Raw genomic sequence first — 25,289 nt, forward strand, 5'->3', positions numbered from 1 at the left:
GTCTGTCTGTCACAGGCAGTTTTTTCAGAAACGACTATACCGATTGACACGAAATTTGGTGAGAAAGTGGAAACTGTGGACTCCCGGACATGCAGTGAGTAATATCCTCCTACGTTGGGTGTCCCCATACATGTAAAAGGGGGGTGTAAAATTTTTTTTCACCAAATATAGTCAGATGAAAGATCTCGATTAGTACTTTCCGAAGCCGGTCTTAGTTTTGAGATTTGTTAAAAAAGCGGGGAGTGGGAGGGGTGCAAAATGATGATTTCTTTAACGGAGCCATTCTCAGAAACTACCCAACGAAAAATATGAAAAAAATCATGAAGCTGCCTCTATACGGCACCCAGGCCTCAAAATACTCTCCATATCGATATCTGTTCAAATTAAGTTGATAATAGTATATTACCGTATTTTTGGCAAAATTGAGTAAAAGTTTATGTCAGAGTTATAAAAGTTGGTTGGTAATATGCAGCATATCTCCAAGTTTGATCAAAATCATACTATTAGTAACAAAAGTACAGTAGCTCAAAGTTGCCTTACCGTCTAAATTTTCAACCCGAAGTACTAAATCTGATATGCTAAATGCATATTCTTAACGTACAAATGGGATAGTTCTAAACTCAAATATGCTCACAGAAGAAACAAACAAAACCTTTCATACCTGAAGCGCCCAGCTTCCGGTTTCCCGACTTGCGACTTGCAATTATATAACAAGTCGAGAAACCGGAAGCTGGACGTTTCAGGTATGAAAGGTTTTGTGTATTTCTTTTATAAAGACAATTGAGTGTGGATTTGTTCTACGCAATTAGTACCTAGCACGTAATATATGCATATGTTATGTGAGAATATCCACATTCAGTTGATATTGACATTCAAAGTCTTGAATTTGCAAAGAAGCAATAACTTTGAGCTATTATAACTTTGTTAGTAATAGTGCGATTTCAACCAAACTTGATAGGACTATGGCCCATGCCGTAGCCTATGTTGTTGCATTAGGGTCAATTAAAAAAAATGATCACTTTCGACCCTCCGCACTGCCCACCTTTCCAGCAAATTCCAAAACTAATGCCGACCTCGGAAAGTACTAATCGAGACCTTTCGTTTGGTACCCCGCATGACTATATTTGATGAAAATTTTTTAGACATTTACATTTTAAAATTTTGTTTTACACAAAGAACAATTTCCATCTGTTGTCACTTTCGGTCACGCTGCTCCCAAGGCAGAGATGAGGCAGCATCTGATGAGTTTCCTCTGCCCTGGACGGAACCGTTATTTTTCTATTTGTTGTATCGTGCAATAATTTTTCCAAAATATTCGATCATCGGAATAGTGTCATCTCGACTGTCTTTTGCATAGTAAGTAATAAGAAATCTTAGTTGAACGTACAGTTTAAATGAAGACAAAAATTATGGTGGTCAGCGCTTCATTAATTTTGCATCCAACAGAGACCACCTTTTAGTTCGACACTCTTGCAACAATTTCACATTCACGAAATAGAACTTGAGATAAGGGATTGATGAAATGATTGATTTGACGATGAATACAAAGCAGCATACAAGAGAAAAACAAAGTCTATTGACAACTAATGCGACCTATCAGAGCTAAGAACCATAAATATATACCATTATTGGCCACAAAAGGGCAGCAAATTACTTAGGGGTAAAAGCTGTTCAAGAGGCTCTACGAAGTATTCTCAACACTCTACAAATTCATCGACTTTGTAACAGACAAGTGTAATAATTTTCGAGAACGATATCGAAACTTCTGAGAATAACCCATATCATGACGGACAATTTCTCTGATACCGACTGGACATTCTGGGGCTAACTAAAGTTGTTTATTGCATTTACAATGTACAAAATGTGATACAAGCGACACGATAATTGAATTTGCTTGAAATGTTCTAAATAACGGTGATGAGCTCAGCGCCTGATCCCGGAGAAAAGAATATGGAGTGAGCAGAAACCTAGTCTAGTTGAATTGATTAGCAGTAGCGCCCCATAAAAATTGGTCCCCCCCAACAAAGCTATGGCGCCTCAAAGAGCGGCTATTTTGGAGTAAAATGGTAGAGCTTAATTCTATATTGCAGGATAGGAACAATATGGAGAATGAAACGGAGGTCGTCTCTTCTACCTCATTGGAAAAGTGCGGCAGTCATTTTACCTGAACATTTTGATATTATCATGAAGTTTGATTTGCCAACCCCACCGCCCGAAAGGGAGGATGTAAGAGAGCTATGTAAGAAGAAGACTAATATCTCCCTCTATCGTTCGTTAAACAAGTCGGGAAACCAGAAGCTGGGCGCTTCAGGTATGAAAGATTTTGTTTGCTTCTACTGTGAGCATATTTAAGTGTAGAACTATTCCATCTGTACGTAGCCCGTTATGTATTTGCATTTAGCATGTCTGACTACCCACTTCAATGTGATATTGATATTTAGTTGCAGTAAATTTACAGTGGAGAGTCAAATTTGAGCTACTGTAACTTAGTTATGGTATGATTTTGATCAAACTTGGGATAATATGCTTCATATTATATTTTATACTACTACCAACTCTGGGATGAACTTAAGGGGGGTTTTACTCAATTTCCCCAAAAATATGGTAATACACTATTATTAACTTAATTTGAATAGATATCGATATGGAGAGTATTTTGAGGCCTAGGCACCATATAGATACAGCTTCATGAATTTTTTCAGATTTTTCGGTTGGGTTGTTTCCGAGAATGGGTCCGTTAAAGAAATCATCACTTTCCACTCCTCCCACTTCCCGCCTTTTTAACAAATCTCAAAACTAAGACCGGTTTCGAAAAGTACTAAGCGAGACCTTTCATTGGATACCCCACATGACTACATTCGGTGAAAAAAAATTTACACCCCCCTTTTACATGTATGGGGACCCCCCTCTAAATTCAACCTAGAAGGATATCACTCACTGTATGTCTGGCGGGCCCACAGTTCCCAGCTTCTCACCAAATTTCGTGTCAATCGGTATAGCCGTTTCTGAGAAAAGTGTCTGTGACAGACAGACAGACGGACAGGCTGCGGTCCGAGATCTGTGAAGCCTTGCAATCTCAATTGGGACGACAGTCAGTGAGCGAGGCCAACGTGCTACGACTTAGGAAGGCCTACGGGGATACACAGATAGCGTCGATAAGTCTTCCTGTCGAAGCAGCAACAAAAGCGATAGCAGCAGGTAAAGTTCGTATTGGATGGGTGTTTGCCGGATACGAGAGCAAAGTCAAGTTCATAAATGTTTTAAGTGCTGGCAGTTCGGCCACATTGCGACAGCCTGTACCAGCTCACAATACAGATCTAGTCTGTGCCGCAAGTGCGGAGAGCGAAGACATTTTGCGAAGGATTGCAACGGAAAGCCCAAATGCGTGTTCTGTGTCGAAATGAAAAACAGCGACAGCGCCCACATTGCAGGAAGCAGTAAATGCCCAGTATTCAGAAAGGCGTTCATAAATAAGTACAAATGAAGTTTATGCAACTAAATCTGAACCACTGTCGAGCGGCCCAAGACCTGCTCTCCCAGAGGGTGTTTGAAAATAATGTCGACGTAGCTATTGTATGCGAACAATATGAAAATCTTCATAGCGGAGTATTGGTAGCTGACAAAACCAGCAAAGTCGCAATATGGAGCTGCGGAAGTCGTGCTATAGAATATGTAAAAAAACATCCAGAGAACGGATTCACACGTGCCAAGACAGGAGGTATATACATCTATAGTTGTTACGCAACAACGAGCCTCACGCTGAAGGAATTCGCTTTGTTGCTTGAGAAACTATCCTTTGATGCCAGGCGCTATAATCCCAAAATCATTGCCGGTGATTTCAACTCATGGGCAGAAGAATGGGGAAGCAGAAAACAAATGCAAGGTAGCAAATACTGCTAGAGACATTCTCGCGTCTAAATGTCGTACTTGCGTACTCTGGGAGAGCCAACACATACCGGAGGGGAGAATTACAATCGGTAGTAGACCTCACTTTCGTCAGCGACACCCTTATCAAAGACTTGCAGTGGCATGTTAGCGAAGAGTACACACACAGCGATCATCAGGCAATTATCTTCCAAACCTCGCGTAGGAATTATATGAAGCCACCAAAAAGAATAACGATGAGCTGGGTCACTAACAAATTCGATGAAGAAATGTTCAAGGAGGTACCTCTAGATGACACATTATTATCGGGAAGCGCACAAGAAAAAGCTTTACAGGTCGCGGAAAAATTGCAGCGGGAATGCGATGCCTCTATGCCACGGCGTAGCGCTTTCCGAAGACGAAATCCCAATTTCTGGTGGAATTCAGAAATTGAGGAATGTCGGAAAAACTGCCTCAGAGCTAGGAGATGCTCCCAGCGCAGAAGAAAGCAACTTGAATTCGTTGAGCTACCCATGCAATACAAGAACGCGAGGAAAAAATTGCAAGTAGCTATCACGAAGAGCAAATCCGAACATTTCAAGCGGATGTGTACCGAAGCTGATTCTGGTCCATGGGGTGGCGCCTACAGGTCTGTAATGTCATCACTGAAAGGCAAGCGCTCCCCACCGATTACCTGTCCAAAATTACTACAAAACATAGTGGACACTCTCTTCCCAGAGGATGTGAACTACACAAATCTGCCTAAAGTTCACGTAAACCCCGACGAAATTTCTGAAGTGGTAGAAGAGGAAATTTTTGATGCAGCAAGGAAATTCGCTGAAAATAAGACCCCAGGGCCAGATGGAATCCCGAATATCGCCCTGAAAGTGGCAGCCAGGTCAGCACCAGGTATGTTTGCCAAAGTTTTTATGGCATGCCTTAGAGAAGGAGAATCCCCCGAGCAATGGAAGCTGCAAAAGTTGATACTTATTCCGAAGCCAGGTAAACCATTGGGAGACCCCTCCTCATATTGACCGATATGTTTGGTCAATACCATTGGTAAACTATTTGAACGAGTATTATACAACAGGCTGCTCGCTGTTGCGGAAAAGGAAGGAGGCCTATCCGACAAGCAAATCGGGTTTCGTAAGGGGAGATCAACCATCGATGCAATCAACATGGTGACTGGCCTGGCTCGTGCCGCAATACAAGATGACAAATGCTGCGCAGTGGTGACACTCGATGTAAAAAATGCATTCAACACTGCAAAGTGGACGAAAATCGTAGAGGCTCTAACCAAACTACAGGCTCCAAAGTACATTGTACGCATCGTTGTTGCATTTCTTCTTGGAAGAAGATTATATTGCGACTCGGACGATGGAGAGAAATTATTCCCAATGACGTGCGGCGTACCACAGGGGTCTGTCTTAGGTCCCTTACTGTGGTTAGTTATGTACAAAAGAGTGCTGACACTACGCCTTCCTAACGGCGTGACAACTATTGGCTTTGCGGACGATATTGGGGTGACAATAGTGGCAAAACGCTTAGACGAGATCGAAATCTATGCAAATGAAGCGATATGGGAAATCAATTCCTGGTTGAAAAAGTCCGGTCTATCATTTGCTGAACATAAAATGGAACTAGTGCTAATCAGCAAAAGAAGGAAAGACATGACAAACAAAACCTTAAAAATGCAGCGGGTCCCTTTAAGGAAGTTACGGTGCCCCGGAGATGAACCTTCTTCATGTCATTAATTATCGCCGCAGTTTGCAAAAAGTTTGGAGAGGTGTCCGGGCAAAGGTGAAGAAAACACAACGAACAAACTATCTTGATCCTCACTTCGAAAGGTACCCTGACACCCGAATGTGTCTATGTTTGTGTAAAATATTGACGCATAAGAAAAGTCACACTATTGTTTGCTTCTTAATGCAAGATTCCAATCCATTCATCGGAATAACATGCAACTAGGGGCTCCGAAACAGTATGGAAACCGGAAATTCAACACTTAGTTCTCCTTACAACAATTCACTTCTATACCCACAAAGGACCAGTTATGTTAACCGGAAATGATTTCTCAAATCGAAATCGCCATCCTAATATGTAGCAAGAAAAAGGTCTTCTGTTAATTTGACCGCATGATAGAACTACGTTCTTTCGGCGCATGGGAAGCAATTATTTACTTTTTATGCCATTTAGATTAAATTTACCTGGAATCAATTCGTTTCGCCTTATCTCACATTATATTCCCCAAAGAAGCTCGACCCCAGACCGGATTTCTCGTGACCAGAAAAAAATGGGATTTATATGAAGGTCAAGTTGTGCTAACATCCAGTTTTAATCACAGTAAACCAACAGCATGGAATTCAAGCATCTAAAGGTCGGAGCAGATACTTCTGCTAACTGACATGGATTAAAACGAAATATATTCAACGCGAGGGCAAGCAGAATGAGAGGTTGATAATAAGCAGTCTCTGTGCACATCGAAGTTTGCAAAGCAGCAAAACAACAAACAAAACGCAGAATCGTGGCGTACTCGCAACTATCTCCGCAACAGAATGGCAGTTATTGGGGCCGACAAACAGAAAAGCCACTGGTTATAGGGAAATTATAATATAATTTAACGACTTTCATTAGTTCAATTTATTTGTTATCAATGTTTACGCTGATCTCAATTCGACCTGAAAAATAGATCAGTCCTCGATGTTGGCAAAGTGTACTGAGAAAATTTAGTTAGCGCAACGCCAGCCGTAATTCGAATAACATGAGAAATCGATAACAGCTGCGACCGCAAAAATGCCGTGTTAACAAAGGTGGCAAAAAGGTCTCTAGTTTAATGACGACAGTGAACCGACGCAACACCAAATGCATACGAGATCAACTCGTACAGCGAATACGAAGGCCGAAAATGTAATTATTCAGCATTTATTACTCGTTTAAGACATGTTGCATTCTTGAGAAAAAAGTGAGTCAAGCACATGGAAGCGCAGGTACGAGTGAACGTAGCGAATATGGCACTGAGGGTATACCTGGCAAATACAGAAGAACACACATGTTAATCAAGTCATGCTCGTATCACCGAAATTTAAAACCAGCAAACGTCTCGGCAGAGTGCAGCGTCATCTTGAGAGCTCAATTGCCACCAGAATTTTACGTAAGGATTAATGGGAGCTCTGAGGAGTTTTCAAAGTATTCATCTTTATTTTTGATTCCACTAATGCAAGGGAAATTTAACCATCACGCGCTGAAAAATGAACACGGATCAGATTTCCCTATTTTCATTGTTCCATCAGAACCAACCTGCCTTCTCTATGGGAAATCAGAAAATTTGGAACATATTGTATTTAGTCAGAATCTTTTCCAAGATCTACCATGCAATGTGCCATAAGTTCTGCCGATATCGAACCGAAGTCACTCCGAGCAAAAAATTTATAGCCCTAACATGAGCTGCTCTGAAATATAGAATCTCCTAAAAAGAACATGACAAAAATTACAACTGAATCCTTTTAGAATATTTTTTCCTTATCGTAACGACACGCAATCGAACTAATGACAGGGAGGACTAGACATTCCCTGATGTCTTCGCTTCTATCCTATCCTATCCTAGTAGATCTTATGTTCTTTTAAAACCGTTTTATTGTATAATATTAAAAAAACTTATATAACACTTTTTAATTCCAAAAATTCCTTCTGTGGATAAAGATTTTAAAAAATATAAGTTTGTGATGTTTTTTCAGCACCATAATCCGAAAATACGATTAGCTTAGTTTAGTTGTAAGCTAAGCAAATTGTCCGCTGTTGGGCTAATGTTTACGGCAACCGCAAGTCAGTTACGGACAAGAAACTCACTCTAAAGCTCGCCTCCATGTTCTACTCTGACCGCTTATAATCGCTGATCGATTCGATTAGCATGAAGATTTGAAGGTTCCGCTGATCGAAACAACCAATAGCGAACGTAAGGCACTCGAGCTCCGATATTGTAACAAATATCAGGAAAAGCAGCATAATGTATGCCACGACAAAAAGTCAATTTACTAATACATTGATTGTCCAGTCAAAAGCTTATGAAATGCCATGTCCACGTACTCGAGGAGGGCCACCAGACCAGAATCTGCAAAGGGCTCATCTGAAGTGACTTTTGGCACGAAGCCTGTTATTTGTACGCGACCCGGTTATTTGCGCTTGACTCCCTTGTGTGAGATTCATGGTGGATGCTCCCATATCGCGAACAGAGCTCCTTGTGGGCTCAAGTGTGGAGTTGCGCTGTATAACTCCGGTTAATTGTGATAGAAGTACTAGATAAGGCTCGTCTCCACTAGTACGCATACTGAACCTGTAATCACTACAAATCAGTTACAGCGGACTCTTATTGTGATCGCAAACCAATCCGTGTCCAAAGAGGACCACGGCAGATACATAAGTTGAACCCCCAGAATCTTCGTTGTATTGATCGGCTATGCAGATGTCATTGCAAATAATAATGTTTTCAAAATCTCGACCCCCAATCTCACGATGACCGCCAAGTAGGTCGAAGTAGCAACAATAACGCGTAAGTGTGATTCAGGTGGTCAATGATAACAATATATGCACATATATGCGATAGCATTCCTCCTTAAGGCGGTCAAAGGGTAGTATAGGTCCCAGGGCGAAACCTGGATTGGTATCCACGATGGAGCATAAAACCTGGAAAACGCCTGCTGAACCGACACCAACAGCTCTACTACCAAATCCAATCTCCACCTCCACGTGGTGATCGCTGGGAGTTCTTTCGTAACGAAAAACTGCAGACGAAGAAGGATGAAGGCGAGTCTCCCGCGCCTAAAAACGGGACAAAATGTAGCAATTGGTCTTCCAGGTTGGGGGTTGGGTAGGGCTGACAACCCTACACGGAAAACCGATGTTACGAAGCCACGAAAGGAGCCTTAGACAGGATGGATCTTACAACGACGAACCCGGCAACGACAACGGATTAACGATTTGCGCATTTTCTCATGGAACGTGCGCTCCCTGCACAAAGATGAAGCTACTGTCCCAATATAGGGCTGATGTAACAGCGTTACAAGAGATGCGATGAACAGGGACCGGTTTCCTGGAGAAGAGCCGCTAAACCATATATTATAGCGGCCATCCAGTAAACCATGTGCTCGGAGTAGGTTTCTTAGTCAGCCAAAAAATAAAACCTGCTGTTATCGGCTCTGAAAATATAAGCGAAAGGCTATCCACTCTGCGTTTGCGAGGCAAGTTTAGAAATATAAGCCTCATAAACGTTCATGGCCATACAGAGGAGACTGCAGAATCGGAGAAGCATACCTGCTACGAGGCAGTTGAGCGGACCTTCGAAGCCTGTCCCAAGTATGATATCAAAATCATACTTGGAGATCTCAACAGTCAAGTAGGGACGGAGCCAGTATTCAGGCGATACATTGGCTCCCATAGCTTACATAGGGATACCAATGATAACGGATTGCGCATTATCCAGCTAACAGCATCACAAGAAATGGCTGTTTTAAGTACCTGGTTTGCGCGGAAAGCGGTTCACAAACATACGTGGGCCTCTCTGGACAGGATCACTTTAAACCAAATTGACCACGTGCTGATTGAACGCCGCCACCTCTCAGCCTTGATGTCAGAACATATAGAACATATATCTCATTGGCATGGTGCTCCGAGCTCGAATTACGGCACCACCTACAATCCCCTCTGACAATCAATCAATCACAACCCTCCGCGACACCTATAAGAGGGAAATTGATGCCACAATAACCGCAGTCAACAGAGGTGCTGGAGATAAAGCATCAACAAATGATCTTCACAACCACCTGAAGAACGTTATCATTGATACGGCCCCAGCTGCAAAAAAAGTCGGAACGGCTGGTTTGACGATAAATGTAAGCTAGCAACGGAACGGAAGAATGCCGCATACCGAGTAATGTTGCATTCTCAAAGAACGCGGGCACGCGCAGAGACTTATCATGAACTCCGTCGAGCGGAGAAGCGACTTCATAGACGGAAAAAGGAAGCCTGGGACAACCAACAAGTCTGTGAACTCGAAAATTACAGGGACCAACCGCATCATGCGCGGAAGTTTTACCAATAAGTCAGCCGGATGAAGCCTTACACACTTCGATGCTCATCCTTCCCAGAAAAAGAGTGTAATCGGATTACCGACAAAATGGGCATATTGGAGCGATGGGTTGAGTACTTTGAGGAGCTACTGAACAACCAGAACATCGGCGAGTTGGACGTCCCGCCAACTGAAGACGACGGACAAATACTGCCACCGCCAACAGGAGAAACAGTCCGTGCAATTCATCGGCTTAAAAATCATAAGTCGCCAGGAGCCGATAGTATTACATTAGTCAAATATGGAGGCGACCAGTAACACCAAGTGGTTCATCAACTTGTGCTCAAGGTATGGGATAGCAAATCAATGGCTGACGATTGGCAACGAGGCATTATTTGTCTCATACATAAAAAGGGAGATATCACACAGTGCAGCAATGATAGAGGTATCGCGTTGCTGAGTACTATCTATAAGATATTTTCCACTATCTTGCTAGGCCGGATAGCCCCATTTGCCCAGAACATCATTGGCCCATACCAAAGAGGCTTCACTCAGACAGTTGATAATTTCTTCTATCTAGGGCCGAAAATCACAACCGATGATGAAATCCGCGCACGGTTGTTGTCAGCCAACAGAGCCTATTTCAGCTTACAAAAACGTTCAGACGGCGCAAAACCGGGATGTCTGGAGTTCCTTATTGAGGCAGGTTTAGACCGGATATCGGTTGTTGCGCCGTTGATAATGATGATTCCTCCTTAAAGTGTCGTATTATATAATACAGATTAAAGGATTGATATCCAAAAACACGTGCGTCTCCTCATATGCAATTATGGGTGGTTTAGTAGTACCATAAAGCCGCAAACTTTCTTTTTTTTGCTTGTGGGTTTTACAAGGATGTCAGAATACTTCAAACTTATGGACATGTTTTTTATTTTGAAATTTGTTTAAATTATGCAATGACCTTCCAAAATTCGAAAAATAGACCAAACTATTTTGGAAACTTTAAGGGGTTAACCCACCGTGTTTTCCCCTTCTCAATAATTTGAGATGTCATTCTTAAAGTGTTAGGGCATTTTTCAGTAAAAAAATCGATTTTTGAAATTTCTACAGTGATTTAAAGATTCTTACTGATGACGAACTAGATTCTAGGAATTTTCGATTCAATTTTCAATACCAGGGTCGCATCACAGAGTTGTGTTCTTGGTTTCTCAACAATCGAAGGTTAAATTCTAAAATAGTTATACCGGACCTGAAAGGATGACGTTTCGAGTTCCCTATTATACGGCGTATTTCTGATAGCACCAAGATCTGAAATATACAAAACCAAAAAACAATCTATTTCTTGATACCTTAAAGTAAATGGACCTACAATAATCCCAGTTCCTTCATTTTCTAGATTTATGTAGCATCCTCTGATAATAAATAAAGCCCACTTAGAATCCACGCGTTCCGTGAACTTGCTTCGGAAAAAACAACAAAGTTCACCTAATTGATCATATCACTTTTTCCCCAATAGGGTAGCATTTTATGATTCCATTTATCCCAGAATCCATTTCCCTCTATTCCATATTCAATTTCATATAATAATTATAAATTCAATTGGCTTTCAAGATGACATTCAAAGTAATCATAACTAGTCAAACTTTGCTGAAAACATTAGTTTTCCTACCTACCCACACCCTGGCCCCGGACTTATTAACGCCATATGATAAAATGTATTTTGTCTATTTTTCTTTCCTCGGTAATTAGGGGAAAACATAATAAATATTAGCCACTAGTGGCAGCAGATATGAGATGTTGACGAATCAGTGTACTGGCGAATATATGACCAGCATTTTCGTTTCCCTTTTGTATTAACTTTTAAAAATACGTTGGTCTTGCCTTGTTTGCAATATAAACCGAAAACAGTTATAGCCAACTTTTGCTAGTCACCAGCACCAAGGTGCTTCGGCTAACCTCGATGATTGCGCCGAGACAGGAGATGTTTGTATACATCATCAAATTGCACTTTAATGACGGAACAAACGACAATTGCAAGAACTTTCAATGGACGTTCCACCATTTGTGCATATAGATAAAGATATTTCTTCATGTATTCCCAATTCAAATGTATATGCACATACTAAAGACGTATCAACAAACGTCTCATATCCAAAATTTACCGCAATATCGCCCGTCCTGTCGCTCTCTGTGGTTCTGAGTATTGGCCGACTATAAAAGATAATGAACGGCGTCTTACGGTGATGGAGACGAAGATGTTGCGTTGGACTAGTGGCGTCACATGTTTTGATCATATCCGAAATGAGGATATTTGCGATTGTTATGGGGTTGCACCGATCGTGGAAAAATTGCGAAAAAGGCATCTTCGATGGTATGGTCACACAATTCGCGCTAGCGAAAATTCACTTACCAAGATTAGTCTGAATATCGAAGTCGATGGTAAACGACCAAAAGGCAGGCCGAAACAACGGTGGCTTGATACGCTGTATGGGGATTTAAAAGCCTCGAGATTGCATCCAGATCAGGCATTTGATAGAGCCAAATGGCAAGCCGACCCCGCTTGTGAACGTTGCACTTGCATAATAATTTAAAATTCAATTGGGTACCATTCTTCAGCAGCTATTTACACAAATAATTTGATTTTTAAAGTACTCTATCGATTGTAGTTAATAAAATACGCTTCACACTAGGACTTCAACATTATTAGCAAATGTGAAGTTCACCTAAAACAGATACAAGCCAGTAGGAATATCGGAATCTGGGCGCTTCAGGTATTAAAGTTTTGTGATCATCTTATGCGAGGGACTTCCTATGCACATTTTTCCTTTGAGGAAAATCAAAATAATCCTTCATGGATATATTTCAAATGATATATTGAAGGCATAAATATTATGCGCATTTTATATGGCACTGAACCCCCTATCATGGCTACTGAATGAAGCTAGAGGGCATGATTTTGCAATAAAGTGTGGCCTACGTTTGGATTACAAGTGTCGCATCCAAGCCATCCGCAAAGTCATCACGAGCCGCATGCCGGACATAGCATCGGTGACCTCCACATCGAAGCTATGACCGAAGCAGACTTCCGCAAGTACCTAGGAATTCTGCAAGGAACCCATGCTCAAGTTGGTGATCTGAAGGATGCTTTGCTGTCCGAATTCCTGCGACGGGTAAAGCTGGTGCTGAAATCGCATCTCTCGGGGAAAAATAAAATAAGCGCGTTAAATGTATTCGCTATCCCTTCACGGGCTTATGCATTCGGAATATTGCCATGGATAAAGACCGATCTGGAAAACCTCCAGCGGCGGATACGGACAACTATGTCCAAATTCCAAATGCATCACCCAAAGTCTGCCGCGGAGCGGATGAACTTGCTTCGACATTGCCAAGTCGACTCACTGCGCGCTTATTTGTACAGCAAAGAGCAGGCAATTCCCTTGCATACGGCTGTCTGTAAGGCAGACTGTGAACTGACTCCACTTAACTTGAAGGATCGATCTTTCAATCCTCTGAGCGGAGTAAAGTCGAACCAAGAGCGGATCGATGAATGGAGGTCGAAGGCAATGCACGGTAAACACGTGAATTGTCTTTGACAGCAATTTGTCGATTTGCATTTGTCGAACAGATGGCTGTGTACTGGAGAGCTCTTTGCTGAGGCGGAGAGGTTGATGTGTACCATTCAGGACGGTGTGGTCGCTACCTGATCTTATAAAAAGCTCATAATGAAAGAACGGGTGGAAAACGACCAGTGCAGAATGTGTGACTCGGGGTTAGAGACGTTGGACCATCTTATTTTTGGCTGTCCTGTTACTGCACCGGTGCAAAAAATTGCAAGGTCTTCTTTTCATTGATCGTATAAGTTTTTCGGTAGCTTCTGCAGGAAACAACCTCCGGATATTCTGTATGTGATTCTTCGAGTCATATTTGCCTTTTAGCTCTCTTTTCTGTAGCTCTATTTCGACATTTGCCAAAGTGTTCTATCAAATTTAAATCCAGGTTCCAAGGTGGAACAGTCCTTTTGACATTATAGAAGACCGATTCCTTAATGACCTTGGGTGTGTTTTGGATTATTGTAATGATCTAACATTATATCAGATGACAAGCCCAATATAGCAACCGTAGCTGGTATGCATTGCCTTGGCATGACAAGTTAACCTATTTTAGTGACGTTTTCTTAGATATACGCAGTAATCCTGGTCCTTTAGCCGCCGTAGCATTCCACATAGTGATGCTGCCCCCGCCATGTGGTTGATAATACGAACTTCTTAGGCAGTGACCACGTTTCTCTATAGCAATTGTAGGCTTAACAAACACTTAAGCAGCGATAGTTTCTTCTTTGGAGCGTACTATACATTTGTGCCAAAATTCTTCGCAATAGATGCTGCATCTGTCTTGTAGTTGTTTATGTTTCGCAAAATCAGCTGCTCATCGTTTTGGCCTTTTAATGCGCGATACGTGCAAAGATTTAATCGTTGCCTTATACGGCAGACTGCCCAGGAATTCTTAATACAGCACAAAACATAAAGGTAGCTCCTTTTAAGCAACAATCGCCTTACGTGTTGCGATATAAAGTGATCACTTAAAGTGTAAAAGTCTTCCTTTTCTTCAGCCTTTGTCCCGTTCACAAGCGGGATCGGCTCGTCGTGATCAGTTTCGCCATTTGGCTCTATCGAATGCCTGATCTGGGTACAATCTCGAGGCTTTTAAATCCCCATCCAGCGCCGTTCATTGTCTTTTATAGTTGGCCAGCCCTCAGAACCATAGAGAGCGACAGGACGGACAACATTGCGGTAAATTTTCGACTTGAGACGTTCGTTGATACGTCAATCAGAAAGAACACCAGTTGTGGAACGCCACTTCATCCAGGTTGCGTTAATGCGTGAAGCGATTTCATAACGCAGTTCTCCGTTGGCTGATAGCGTTGACCCGAGGTATTTTTAGATCGTTCAGTTCTGGGCAGATCATTGCCGCTGACAGTGATTGTGCCTGTTTCATGGGGATCGGTCGTCAAAAATTCAGTTTTGTTTAGATTCAATCTGAGACCGTGTTGTATGAGGCGATCATTCCATTTTTGGACAAGTTGCTCGAGATCATTTTTGCTATTAGACGCTAGGAAAATACCATCTGTATAAAGCAGTGTATAGGGCGCTGGACGTCGGATGTCCCTCCCGTGTGATGGTGTCCATAACAAGACTAAAGAGCAATGGTAAGAGGGCGCTACCTTGATGAACATCAAAAGAGACACGAAGCAGTTTTAACACACCCGTTACACTTCGAACTTTACTTTTCGGATCGTGGTAGAGCAATTGAACCCAGCGCACGAGTTCTTCTGGTGTTGTCGTAAAGCATACCAGATGAGTTCGTGTGGTACACCGTCAAACGTTTTCTCTAGACCCAGAAAGACAATATAAAGAGGGCGATGCTTCTCACGATGTTTCTCCATGAGTAACCGCGCAGCGTGTATTGCGTCAGTAGTTCCACAGTTCTTGACAAATCCGGCTTGATTCACGGTTATTTCAACGATTTCGCGAATACGGTTGTCAAGAATACGTTCAAAAATCTTCATGGTATGGGAAAGTAGCCGGATCGGACGGTAATTTGAACATTCTGCTGGGCTACTTTTCTTTTTCCATATTGGAACAGTGGTATTTCCTTGCCAGTCAGATGGTGTTCTTCCTTCCTGAATAACCCGATTAAAGAATTCACTGAGCCACAGTGTTGGGTCCCAGCTCTTCGCTTTCCAGGGCTCAGATGCAATGTCGTCAGGTCCTGTGGCTTTCCCCGATTTCATTCGTTTTAATGCCTCCTCGACTTCAGTTGCGCTGACAGTTAAGCCTTTGGGTGTTTAACGTAGGTATCTGTCGTGGAAACTTAATCCTACGGTCCTCTTCAGACACGGATTGATTTTGTGACCACAATCAGAGCCCCGCTGAGACAAGCAACAACAACGGTACCAGTCTATACCAAGTGCATGGCTTAGCATTCATACTGGTGGATGTAAGACCTACCTAAATCTCTTCTGAACTAAGGAGTATGACACCCGTGTTGAAACGCAACACCACGCCGAGGCCCGAAGGTCTCTTCTCGTTTTGTCATAACCAAGAACCCCCATGAAGCCCCCACTAAGGGGCCAACCGCAAATAACCAAGCTGTACTCAGATACGACAGGGATTCTCCTGAAGTATAAGAGTCCAAGGGCTACCTCGGTTCCCATGGTACCAGTATACCCCTGGTAAGGTTTGTCAATTACCACTTCAGATGAGTCTCCGTGCAGGATTGGGATCTGATCGCCCTAATTAGGCCTTTGGAGCATTCGCCTACTAAGTGAGTACAGCGTCTCCCGGTGCCACCACTATGGAGGTTCTCCTCGGCCACTTGGAGTTGCGCTGACAGGTGGAGCTGGTCCAAATGTCGGCAATGATTGTGGAAGTGGATGATGCGCAAATTCTTCAGTAGAAATCTGCTCAAAGTATTCTCGCCACCTATCCGTTACGGCTCGACGGTTGGTAAGCCGCAACGGATAGGTGGCAAGAGTAAAAGTTTTTTTTTTTTTGCTGCGATAAACGCTCACTTTTTTCTGCAATCTTTCTGTGTAACATAGAATTAATAAAACAATAATAACGGTAGAAAACGCCGATAGAGTTACTGTTTTTCTTTCATAACCATTTACAAATACCATATGCCTTCCGGGATATTTCCTTAAACAATAAAAATGCGGCTTACGGGCAAGATACCCAGGGATGTCGGCGGCGGATTTCAAAAATACTGGAAGATTATCGAATTGAGAACACAAAAATAAACTATTAAACTTAATATTCCAACTGCCAATGCACTGAAAGCATTGAACCAAAAACATGGACTCCTGGGTATTAATAGCCAAACATTCTGATATTTCTCAAGAATGCTGTTGGCATATACATCGTTAGGCTTCAAGGACTTATTATGCATTCTGTCTGCAGATTGGTGCAGTAAGTGAAACAGAAATTAGACAATAATTGCATGAGACTTCCACGAAAGCGGCACAACTGGCCTCAAAGGTGTACACATTGGAATGTCATTATTAATTCCATATTCACGTTCGCTGCCTGATTTGTTCATTTATTTATTCTGAAAGAATCGACATTGAATACGTCGCCCTGGAACGCACCGTCGATCGCGCAACCAGCCACAATCGATCAACCACCAGCGGCTGACGCAGTCGATGCACCCATTTGCATAGACAATGCCCACACCGGTCGCTCACCAGCCTATTCACACTACATTTCTGAGCCGCACTGTGCACTGGCCGCCTATGAAATATGGACGGTACCGTTATTGTTTTGTTCTTACCTCTTTACGCGAATTTGTATTCCAATCTCATTGCTGGGTTGTGCTGGATTCGCTGCTGCCTGTGCAGAACCACAACTCGAACTCACTGAACTGTACAGAACGCGAGCCACTGGCCGGGGAAGGCAAGGCCGACCTTTCGGCAAAGGTCTCGAGCGGGCTTCCCAACAGATGTGAGTCCGCGACACACAGGGCACAAACTACTCGATTTTCTCCGAACACTCGTAAACAAACAAAATGGAGTTCACGACACTTTACGGTACCCTCAGATGTTGCGAAGTACTTAATCCAGCAGAACGCATCCAATTGAGGGGAACAATACACAATCTAGGAAAATACACCACAAAGAGATAGTACGAGCCGCTAACAAACAGAAGCACAGGAGACGAAACCGACCGCGAACAAGACGAACCACCCAACACACCATTCACACGCTTCGAGTGTTCTCAGCGAACTGACTTCTCCCGGTTGACAGCGACCAGTTTACCGTGAGAGCCGCACCGGCGAGTCAATTCACAATGAGAGGAAACCAAATGTGCATTGATGGACAGACTGTATTAAAGCACAATCCCAGATATTTGCAGAGGTAGTAATCGTTCAATAAAGATAAATCAAAGTTTTAGAGTCGAAAATTATTCCCACACTAATATTAATTAAAACGCCCCTTTAATGCCTGGTTTGAATCATTCTACCCCAAAAATTAAAACGTTTCTACCGGATAATAATACAGTAGGTCGCAAAAGTGTTCGTACCCTAAGCGTTTGCACTGGAAAGTAAGGTATTTCTTCTTACAAACAGGTAAAAATTAAAAACACGCCCGCCATAAACAGATTTTAGTGTGCGACTTTAAAATATATCGAACGGTCCTCTCCAGCTATGCGAACAATGGAAAATGAATGCACCAAAACACAAAAACTAGCATTTTTAAGTGAATTTGTTCCATATCAAGGCCTCTCCCATGTAATGCGTAATATTGCTAGATTTTTCATAATTAAATCCATTATTTTTACATATCAATTGAAAACTAACATAATGAGGCAACTTTTGTCAACTTTACAGATTTATAAGTTTAAAGTACCGTAACGATATTGCATATTGAAATTCAGATAAAAAATCTATTTTGAAATTACTTTAAAGTCTGAGCACTTATATCTTCGAAGCGATGATGACCTTCAAATTCAGAAAATATCAAGTTATATGAAATTTAATGTAGTTTCAGAAACCTGGGATTAAATGATTGAGGGAGTGCCAGCTTTTTGACACTATTCAGGAAAAATGGTATAACTCTGCAACGGTAAAAGATAAAGTGCCCACTCCATGGACCAATTTTCCTCAAACAAGTGGTACTATCTTCATTTAAATAACGCTTTATTTAAAAGTGCAGTATGCTGAGATCAGAGAAAGAGATAAATAGACTATCGTTGGAGTTATTCTACTATGCTAAATCCTACCTGATCTCTCTTGGTGACAGGGCCCGCGACAGGTCGACCAAGAAAATCCATACAATGTCGTTACAAACATGATGATCGGATTGACTCACAAGCCTCGGAGAAATGCTAGGGCGTCCACCTCAGTCGACGCGACAGGACGGACCCCGGTCCTAATCTCAGAGGGTTTCCGTGATGCCATTAAAGAAGTCGAACGATTTGATGATCGGCTAATGAAGCTCACCATTATATTAGCTAATTGCACTATCCACTTCTTCGCCGCGTACGCACCTCAGACAGGTCGACCTGATGCCGAGAAAGATGCCTTCTGGCAACTTCTCGATGAAAAGACTTGTCACGTGCCTGCTGACGACTATATCATTGCCGGTGACCTTAATGGTCATGTGGGTGAAAAGGCAGACGGTAACAGGTGCCATGGGGGAAAGGGGTTCGCAATGAGGGTGGCGAGCGTATAATCGATGCGGACACCCATGACCTTGTACTTATGAATACATGGTTCATCAAACGATGGTCTCATCTTCCTACATTTTATAGTGGGAACAATAAAACGCAAATCGACTATATTCTCATAAGACGCCAACATTTTACCACTGTCACTGATTGCAAAGTCGTTCCCTATGAGACTATCGCACCTCAACATCGGCCGTTGATTGCCGTCCTGCGAATTAAGTCACCGATAAAACAGCGTGAGGAACGAAGAAAGCGGTCGCTGTCATCCAAGCGAACCATTTCAAAAATCTTTACGATAAACTGGACACTCTGGATGGCGAGAGAGATCTGTATCGACTTGCTAAAAGCCGTAATGAACGCACACAGGATATCGAACACTTCTGTTGCGTTAATAACAAGAATGGTACTTTGCTTACCAACCGTCGAGCCGCAACGGATAGATGGCGAGAATACTTTGCAGATTTCAACTGAAGAATTTGCTCATCCTCCACTTCCATAATCATTGCCGACATTTGAGGCAGTTCCAAAGAAAAAGAAAAGTAGCCCAGCAGAATGTTCAAATTACCGTCCGATCCGGCTACTTTTCTACACCATGAAGATTTTTGAACGCATTCTTGACAAACGTATTCGCGAAATCTTTGAAATAACCGTGAATCAAGCCGGATTTGTCAAGAACTGCGGAACTACTGATCCAATACACGCTGCGTGGTTACTCATGGAGAAATACCGTGAGAAACATCGCCCTCTTTACATTGCATTTCTGGATCTAGAGAAAACGTTTGTCCGGGGACCATATGAACTCATCTGGTATGCTTTACGACAACACTTCGTGCCAGAAGAACTCGTGCACTGGGTTCAATTGCTCTACCAGGATCCGAAAAGTAAAGTTCGAAGTATGGCGAGTGTATCAAAACCGCTTCGTGTCTCTTTTGGTGTTCATCAAGGAAGCGCCCTCTCACCACTCCTCTTTGTTCTTGTTATGAACACTGTCACACGGGATATCCAACGTCCAGCGCCCTAAACACTGCTTTAAGCAGATGATGTTTTCCTAGCATCTGATAGCAAAACTGATCTCGAGCAACTTGTCCAAAAATGGAATGATCGCCTTATGCAACACGATCTCAGATTGAATTTAAACAAAACTGAATTTTTGACGACCGATCCCCATGAAACAGGCACAATCACTGTCAACGGCACTGATCTGCCCAGAACTGAGCGATTTAAATACCTCGGGTCAACGCTATCAGCCAACGGAGAACTGCGCTATCAAATTGTTTCACGCATTAACGCAACCTGGATGAAGTGGCTTTCCACAACTGGTGTTCTTTGTGATCGACATATCAACGAACGTCTCAAATCTAAAATTTAATGCAATGTCGTCCGTCCAGTCGCTCTCTATGGTTCTGAGTGTCGGCCGACTATAAAAGACAATGAACGGCGTCTTGCGGTAATGGAGAGAAAGATGTTTCGTTGGACTACTGGCGTCACACGTTTAGATCACATCCGAAATGAGGATATCTGCGATCGTTATGGGGTTGCACCGATCGTGGAAAAGTTGAGAGAGAGAGACGTCTTCGATGGTATGGTCACGCAAGTCATGCCAACGAGAATTCACTTGCCAAGATTGGTCTGAACATCGAAGTCGATGTAAACCAAAAGGCAGACCTAAACAACGGTGGCTTGGGGATTTGAAAGCCTCGAGATTGCACCCAGATCAGGCATTCGATAGAGCCAAATGGCGAAGCCGATCACGATGAGCCGACCCCGCTTGTGAACCGAACAAAAGCTGAAGAAAAAGAAAAAGAGTATCAGATATTCGTGTAATAGCACTAGGGTGCCAAGGGAACCGAGAGGACCAATTCAACACTTGAATACCATTAATTATAGCAGCAATCTTCAGTTTTATGGTATGGCACGCTGTAATCAAAATATTGTCGAACCATCTAGTAAACAATTATTGTTTTTAAAATAACCAAAAGAAATTAATAGACAAAGGAGTAAGTTTACCCAAACTGTTATGAATGTATATATATACCTGGCGTATCAGGTTAATTCCGACCTGATTTGCAAACGCAGAGCTGCATGTGACCAGGTGCGTGTCATAGGTTGCGGATAATGACCCACCGGCTCAGCTACGAATATCCCAAGATGATCTCGCAAATAAGTACCCGCGGACAAGGAAAACGTTTCCATTTGTGTTCGTCTTCCCTAACCTATTCTTCCCTTTCTGGGGGAGTAAGCCTTCTTAACAAATCCGTAATCCGGGGTGAAGGAATCGACGCGCCTATCGGATGAATTACAGTGACGTTACACTGTCTTTCAGCGGCTCCCCTCCAAATACCTTCAATATCTTTGGATGTAACCATTGCAACATTGGAGCTCTGTACCAGGACTGACCGGTTCCCCATTACTCGTGGGAATAAAATTGGTAACATTTATTTAAATTCTTACAATGGGACCCCAAGGATACGAAGACAGTACCCAACATGGTCAAGAGTCGCTCAACATGTCTTGGTGGTTATGCCGTCATCCACCAGGGACGCAAGACTAAGGCGTCGTATGGTTTGGACGAATCAACTCAATGAATTTATCGTCCGCGCCTATTACTGTGTCACGGATTTGCAACGGAACCCATCAGGATACAGACACCGACTCCATGACGCGTTCATAACCCGCTTTCTGGAACTAAGTCATGTTCCGGCACAGAATGTTGTCAATTAATACCGGTTGGTAGTGAAAAATAATCGAGTTGTCCTAAAAACTAGGCAACAAATTTCCCACGAAGTTTCGCTTCAACTCGGTTTGGAGTCATCAAATTACCGGACTGAACGTAGGAGCAATTCGAATACTCCACCTATAAGGCATTCCATGAACCCAGTAGTCAGGAGAAGCTTAGTGACTGGGGATGTCGACCCAATTTATAATGAGGTTTTGACCGCATTCCAGGTCGCATTCACAGAATATGTTGAGATTCCCCCAGACGCTAGGCCAAAGGTCCCTAAACTAAAGTTTACTTCGGCAACTGCGAACATCATTGCTGCCATTGACAAAATTTTGGCTGATCGTTTGGCTAGCAAGATTACTGCTACAGAGGTTCACAGCATGATCTACATTGCAGCTGCCGGCGTTATTCGTCTTCATAATTAATTTGTTGGAGCGAATAACAGAGGTATGCGCAGGAAGACTTTACCGTTCTGGGTATTTCGGCTCAATAAAAGGGTTGAAAAGTTGAGAAAGAAGATTGGTCGTGTCACACAAGCACTCCTTAGAAATCCATCACCAAGAGTGCACTGATGCGTTGCGAACATCATTGGAAACTACCATCTGTCTAATGATATGCCAATCGAAGAAATCCTCGAGGTGCTGAAGCGGAAACTTGCGGTATGCTCCAATCGCATCCGTACGTATCAGAAAAGCTTTCAGCGAAGGACAGACAACACCTTGTTCTTCCAGAACAACGGGGATTCTACAAAAATCTCACCAACTCAGATAGGGAAAGTAACCTCGATCTGGATCAGGCAGAAGACTTCTGGAGAAGTGTTTGGAGCGAATCCAGCCGTTGCAATTTAGAAGCAGCGTGGCTCCCACACCTCATGCGTTCATGCGAGGCCCTCCCCGAAATGACCATGCCTGACGTAACTGAAGTCGATGTTGAAGCAACCCTTGACAAGGCAGGTAACTGGAAGGCGCCAGGAGTTGACAAGATTCACAACTTCTGGCTGAAGCGGTTCAAGAGCACTTACAGGATATTGGCAAATCAATTTAATCAGATGATTGCCGATCCTGATTTAGTTCCACCATTTTTCACCAAGGGAATAACTTTCCTCATCCCCAAGGAACAGGGTGCCTCTTGCCCTTCTAAATGTCGACCAATTACTTGTCTTCCTACCATCTACAAGGTCTTCACTTCAGTTCTGTGCGCGAACATCTCAAAACATCTTGATGTTCATAAATTGATAGCTGAGGAGCAAAAAGGATGCGGAAAGGCTGCGAAGCAGGTAAAGAACAGCTTATAATCGATACAGTAGCTGTGAAAGACGATGTCCACCAAAAACGAGATATCTCGACAGCCTACATCGATTATAAATCAGCCTTTGACTCCATATCACATTCGTGGTTACTACAAGTGTTACGCTTGTACAAAATCAACTCGAATGTGCTTCTCCTCCTGAAAACAGTAATGAAGAATTGAAGCACCAAGCTATCGGTATCCTCATAAACATCAGGAGAGATACCAATCAGACACAGCATTTTCGAAGGCGACTCTCTAGGCCCACTGTGGTTTGTTTGGCTTTGAATCCACTATCCCATCTTTTGCATGAAAGCAAATACGAGTTCCAAGTCAAACATGGCATATTGTCGAAATGTACATTAAATCATTTAATGTATATTGACAATATCAAATTGTATGCCAAAAACAAAAACTAACGTCACCAGGAAGGAACGGGGTATTTGATTTGAAAACATTGCACTACAACCAAGTGCATTCTCTTCGTAAGTTTTTCTTCGAGAAACAATCCTCTAGCGAAATACATCAGGCTACCGCCATTGCAGATAATAAATTGTACTTTTTGAACTTGAAAAGCAGAGAATGAGATCCCATGTCGAATGTGACTTTAGTCCAGCAAAAAATCAACATGTGGAAAGACTGCACAACTGCACTCTTGGTGATGGATTTCCAAGAAGTGCTTGCGTGGCACGGTCAGTCTCCTTTCTCAACTTTTCAACTCTTTTATTGAGCCGAAATACCCAGAACGGTAAAGTCTTCCTGCGCGTACCTCGCTCCAAGGTATTGATTATGAAGACGAATAACCGTGGCAGCTGCAACGTAGACCATGCTGTGAACCTTTGTAGCAGTAATCTCTGTCAACGGCAACAATGATGTTCGCAGTTCCCGAAGTAAAATTTAGTTTTGGGACCTGTCAACATATTCTGTGAATGCGACCTGGAATGCAGTCAAAGTCTCATTATAAATTGGGTCGACATCCCCAGTCAGCTTTTCTTGACTACCGGGTTCATGGAATGCGTCAACAAAAACATGTGATTTGGATCTATTAAATATAATCTCTCAAAAGACTAAGCGCATCTAAGGACTGCGGTCTGTCTATAATTTTATAGTACGTTAGTGAACCATCAAACCTACGGCATTTGTATTCATTCTTTACCATTCTCAACTCCCTTTTTCTGGGGCCCCACTGGTTTTTATTGAAAAAGGCGGATCCACTGTGTGGCACACAGTCTAGAAGCTTCATCTGGTAGCAACTAAATAACTCTCAACTTATTCGAAAGTTCTTTTCCGATCTGGATCTATGCCGCTTTTTTCTCTGTGAGAGTTCTATAGTAGATATCCTAAATCGCCGACAGAACTTTCTGAACTTAACTTAATTTCAGTCGTACGCCGGCAACAAAAAACAACCAAATTGATCATATTTTATATGTTAAATTGGTATTTTTCAGAGCTTTTCAACAAAAACCGAAACGAAGTTAATATTTAGTAATATCACATTTTGCTGAATGACGAAGTGAACGAACATTTGAACGTTACACTGCCTGTGGTCACTTTATGAAATGAATCAAAATTTCCGTGAATTCACAAAAAAAAGTAGTGGTTTTGGTGAAAGTAGTGTACGACATCATAAAATAACAAAAGTAAATACACGCTGTTTGGCTTTAATAGAAAGCAGTATGTCTGTAAATAAGCTAACACAAAGTTTAATACTCGCGACATACATAGAACCGTCAAGTATAGTGGAGGAATCTGGTCGCTTGAAACCGACTAGAGTGTGTAGATTGGTATTTATTGACCTGAACATGAAGAAGAAGTATACTTTAATGTATTGTGCTTTAATTTGTTAGGAAACGCCACCAGCAGGACAACAACCCCAAATATACTTCCTACTCGGCACGAGAATAGTTGTTGAATAATGTCCCACGCTGACTTTATATGCCTCCCCAATCGATAAACCTTTACCTGGTTGAATATATGTTGCATTTACTCGAACTCCAGATCCATAAACGGCAAATCTTCTCAAAAAAAAAGTTCGCCGGTGTGTTTCAATCCTTTTCAATTCGTTCTATCGTTGTCTTACAGCTGCAATTGCATTCATAACATGAAATTGAAATGTAAGTTCGGATTTGGT

The 25,289-nt window shown here is 42.4% G+C and overlaps 1 protein-coding gene across 1 annotated transcript in view; it reads right to left on the minus strand.

Moving 5' to 3' along the window:
* The window catches only part of LOC119661332, an 84,698-nt gene extending 67,007 nt beyond the window's left edge, over positions 1–17,691 (minus strand). Inside the window, exon 1 of the mRNA XM_038070633.1 lies at positions 17,255–17,691. The gene's annotated coding sequence lies outside the window, so the exon portion shown is untranslated. The remainder of the gene's footprint in view (positions 1–17,254) is intronic.
* Between the last annotated feature and the right edge of the window lie 7,598 nt (positions 17,692–25,289).

The sequence above is a fragment of the Hermetia illucens genome, chromosome 1 (genome assembly GCF_905115235.1).
Source record: "Hermetia illucens chromosome 1, iHerIll2.2.curated.20191125, whole genome shotgun sequence".
Classification (NCBI taxonomy): Eukaryota; Metazoa; Arthropoda; class Insecta; order Diptera; family Stratiomyidae; genus Hermetia; species Hermetia illucens.